The 4874-nt window shown below is 41.9% G+C and overlaps 1 long non-coding RNA gene across 1 annotated transcript; it reads left to right on the top strand.

The window, feature by feature from the left end:
* Positions 1-62: 62 nt before the first annotated feature.
* On the top strand, positions 63-1426 carry LOC120800324. The gene is made up of 3 exons (XR_005708968.1): positions 63-163; positions 463-700; positions 1260-1426. It is a non-coding gene; the product is annotated as an uncharacterized LOC120800324 (long non-coding RNA).
* Positions 1427-4874: the final 3448 nt, after the last annotated feature.

Here is a 4874-nt window from a genome sequence, read left to right as displayed (position 1 = left end):
GCTGCTCAGGGGAAGGACACGGTCTCTGTCTCTGTCTCGGTCTCTGTCTCTCTCCTCTTCTGCTGAGCGTCTCTGCTCAGTTCTGCGGTCCAGCTGCTCAGGTGTGGCTCCGCGCGGACGGACGGCGTGCACCTTTGATCCGCCCACTTTTATTTTTCCGCAGGTAAGTTGAACGCCCCGCCCCCCTCCCGTGCCCCCCCGCCCCCCGTGCCCCACCGTCCCCCACCCCGCGGCGTGTGCTGCGTTCACAAACACCACGTCAAAACCTGGAGTTTAGCCTTGTCGCTATTTAGAGCATCTATATTTATTGGTTCTGTAGCTCCCTTGTCGTTTAGGAAATCAAACGGAACAAAGAGACGTAGATTAACGTAGCATTGTGCTTTTGTAACCATTGCTTTGCTCAATGAGAGCACGATGCTTTAATAATCAGCTGCTGACATGGTGGTCTTCGCACTTTTTCAGATGGTGCATGTGTTTAGTCGTGTGCCCTGAAAGCAGCGTTTACAGTGCGAAGAGCACCGGACGTGTTGGACGCAGGATGGACGGAGCGGCCCTTGCTTCATTCATGAGATGGATCAATAAAGCAACGGTGATACACGGGAAGATATTTCCTGTTTCCTGTGTTTGAAGCAAATTATCAGAACTAGAGCTGAAGCAGCTGGTCGACTCATCCATTAAGTCAATCAACAGAAAATGAATGGTGATTATCGATTAATCATTTCAGTCTTTTACTAAGCAAAAATATTTTCTATATATTCCACCTTGTCAAAAGTGAGGATTAACTGCTTTTTCCCTTTTTTAATATAAACTGTTGCTCACCTTGGGCTCTGGGAACTAGCACTGGATATATTTCAGTATTTTCTGACTTTTTATAGACTAAACAATTAAGGGATGAATAAAAACAATAATACTAATTGAGATAATGAAAGTAGTCATTCCTTGCAGTGCTATTCACAATAAATATCTGCACATAGCTCACAAATAGATGTTATTTTCACAGTTACGTTTAGATATATCCGGAAGTCTGATGTGTCTGACGTGATGTCTAAACCTTTTCGATATGACTTAACAAGATTTGCACATTGATAAACCTAATTTAAAAAAATGTAAACGCAATCCACTCTGCTCTTACTGTAAAAGGCTTTGAAAAATGATCAACAGCTTCACCTACTAAAGATAGAAGGCGGATGTTGAGATGTGTGTGTGTGTGTGTGTGTGTGTGTGTGTGTGTGTGTGTGTGTGTGCGTGGGTTTGTGTAGGAATGCAGAGCCTTGTCTGTACCTGCAACTGGAGCAGGGGTGTGGCACTGCTGATGTGTCCATGGTGGAAATAGGACTCAAAACACATAACTGGCTGCGGAGAGAGGAACCAAATGTAAAGAGGGTAAACCAGCATGTGACACTGCTTCCCAGGACATGTTTTCCTATTTAAGTTTCAGTGGTTTTATAGTCGCAGGTCGATGGGTCCAGTGACAGTGCAGAAATACAGTGCAGCATATTACCTCCCACAGGATTTCTTGTTCTCTCATCAATCATTGCGTTCTCTCTGTAAAAACTAATGAGAGACTAAATGATATTTACCGAAGCAAAAGAGACATGAACTAAGTGCATTACAACAACAACCCCCAAACAAGGAGAAATGTATACCTGCACTTTGTCTCCCATCCGCCAATGAGCTTCTGGTTTAATTTCCTACCATATATGGTCAGAGAGAGCAGAGAGAGAGAGAAAAAGATCTCCAGAAAAGAGAGAAGGCTGCAGAGCAGAGAGGTGGAGGGAGGCATAGACTATTGTTCTGGGGTTTTTTTCTTTTTTTTTTTTTTCCTTCTTTTTGCTGCGGTGTAAAGTTTCTTTTCAAACCCCGTCATTACCCCGAGCCCTGGTCCTCCTGTTGTTTCAAATCTGTCACACATCAAAGATGGGCTGATAGAAACATAGGGGCGGCGTGTTGCAGCATGAATTTAAATAGACATACACACACACTGTTAGCAGTGGAAAGTGTGTACATACACTATGTTTTATGATGCTGATTTACCCCTGATGTTTCTGAGAGGTAACATGTTAGCTGAAATCTTGGTATTGATAAAAACAGACTAGTTGGCCACACATAACACTTAATGTGTTTTTTTTTTTTGCTCTACAAAAAAAGCTCAAGTTGAAAATTCTTCAAAAATCCAGAATATATGAAACAAAAACAGATTTCACACCAGCAAGTGATAAAGTACTCTGTGGTTTTTCACCCAGTCATCATCCTGTTGGTTCATTTTTGCAGCCACGGGGCACAGTCTGTTGTTACACCACTTCACATTTAATGTGGCTTCCGCAGGGAAACACACGCCCCATAACGGCCTCTGTGAAAGGTGATCACAGTCTATTTCTTCTGCATAGTACACAGACCAACAAAGTAGATACCATAACACCCCTTAACCAGGGAAAAGGGATTCAAGGTAGTTAAAATCTGCACGATCTGTTGTTTCATAAGCACTGAACTGGGGGCCAAAAGCAGAGACATGTCCTGTCATGCAGCTAATTGTGGTAAATTTGACTGAGGGGGAAAGTGCAGAGGCCATAGCAGAAGGAGAGGGATAGGGCTGCCGTCAGAGGAGGTCTGAGTAGAAGTTTATTCAGACGTGTCTGAACACATCGGCCTGCCTGTGTTGAGCAGACAGCGGGCAGATTTTACCTCAAGTGTCAGAGTTACTTTAGACGAACGAGACGGGCAGAAGTTCAGCGACTTACACTCACAGACACACAGTAGCTCGTCCAAATCCACTCCATCAAAACAAAAGTGACAGACGTTCGGACATGTCGGATGTGAAACAGCTCGTGATATGACACAGTTACAACAACCTGAGGTCATCGGACTCGGGTTTAAAAAAAAACCAACAGTGAATGCGTAGTGCTCCCTGCTGTGGACAACACTGGAAATCACAAGCTGAAGTTGGGTCCACATTTGGAGCATTTTTGAACTGCATTTTCCTATTTTTAGTGTCACCAACCATTTGTATATGCTGAGAATGTTTTACACATGAAGCTCGGTTTACTTGGTACAAAGAGTAAAAACCAGTCGTCTTCTGAGGCTCTGGAGGAGCTTACCGAAAGCTTTCCGCAAATGACCTCGGTGATGTCATCAGGGTTATCTCAGTTCGGGCTTGAGACATTATCATTCTTTTTTTTTTTAACAAAAAAAGCCGAATTAAAAACTTGGATGAATGAAAAACGATCATCACGCGGCTGAGGAGTGCCACTTGATTTCCACGGTCTCTCTCGCTCTCACATCAAAAACTTGGGAGGAATTAAGACAGTGAGTTCATCTAGGTCACGTTCAACTTTACTGTGCGCCTGAGTTGCCAGGTCTATGTGGACAAAACCGGCCTAATACCAGAACTCAAAATATGCCTCTGCCAAACCATATACACTGCTTTTAAGGTTCAACAGCATTGCTATCATTGCCAAACGTATTGTAACATCTACAAAGTAACACCATATATGTTAAGTGTGCTGGCATTAAAAGCAGGTTTCCCTGAACAGGTCTTTCACCTGGGTCCTAAAGTGGCCTTGTGTAATAAGATACAGTATATTATCATAAATAAAATATAGCTCTGTGGACCAGTGGTAATCAACCTTTTTGTAGTCTCAGGGATCCTGTCTGATAAGATTTAGTCACTCCATGACTGTCTGTACTGTAGATTAGCATATTAACAGTGTAATAGTTAATTAATAATCATTCTTATATATTCTCTCACTGGGCTAACTTCTAGTGAATGAAATAGTAGTGGAATTGATTTATTCTCCATTTTTCTGGGGACCGACTGGAACCCCCTGGGGGTCCCTGGACCCCAGGTTGAGAACCGCTGGTGTAGCCCAATCCACTGACGCCCAAACTAACCTGTTGCTTTGTTGCTGCTTCATTACAGCGGGTAGCCCAGCTGTGCGCTCACAGAAATTAACGCTTTGTGAGCAGCAGCAAGTACTTTCCAGATGTTTTTAGCCTGTAAGGGCTCAGGCTACCACCCTCTCTCTGATTGGTGGAGGTTGTGCAGTCTGAGAGGAAGACTGCAGACAGTACCCAGGGCTGTAGAAATAAGTAACTTAATAGAGACTGCAAACCTTTCTGCATGTTTTGGGTAAAAAAAAAAAAAAAATCTATATCATTATTTACTGTCAGAATTGAACATCAATCAGGTATAAGGCACCAAAGTACAGCGGTCTTTGTTGTAAAGATGAAATACATTTATTGATTATAGCGAAGCATCAGATCTTTAAATTTGGTTTTAATGTTTTTTTTCTTTTGTTTGCAAAAGCAAAGCATTTCGAGTTTTTTTTTTTTTTTTTTTTTTTTTTTTAAACACTCCTTCCAGCTTTTCTGAGCAACCTTAAAAAACAAAACAAAAAAAAACAACACCCTGTTGGAAATGAAGACAGTGACACGTCAACTTTTTATGAGTTTTTATTTATTTATTTATTTGATTTTTAAGTGTTTTATTATTTTTTTTTCTCCAAAAAAATCCTGAGGTATTCACAATATAATGGCATTTATTCTGTTTGAAATGAGACCCGGGGGGGGGGGGGGTAAAATACAGCCAAAAACAGAACAAAACAAAAAACAAACAAACAGAAAAATTAAAGAAACAGGCAGTAAAGCTGTGTCGATTGATACAACTGTCAAGACAATATATCTGTGGTGTCGTACATACAAGAAGCCTTTGAACTGCAACAGCGGTGACTGAAGTCAGTCCTCCCCCCACCCTGCAAACTAGCAAACTCATGCAATCTAAACCGAGAACTGCTTTTAGAAAAACCAAGCAACAAACCTCAATGATACTTTAAAGCAGGCGTGTCCCACCTCGCTAACAGGGAGTGCAGGTTAATAAC

This window comes from Xiphias gladius, chromosome 15 (assembly GCF_016859285.1).
Source record: "Xiphias gladius isolate SHS-SW01 ecotype Sanya breed wild chromosome 15, ASM1685928v1, whole genome shotgun sequence".
In the NCBI taxonomy this organism is placed as follows: Eukaryota; Metazoa; Chordata; class Actinopteri; order Istiophoriformes; family Xiphiidae; genus Xiphias; species Xiphias gladius.
The sequence above is the reverse complement of the archived record's forward strand: the minus strand, read 5'-3'. Positions and strand labels throughout refer to the sequence as shown.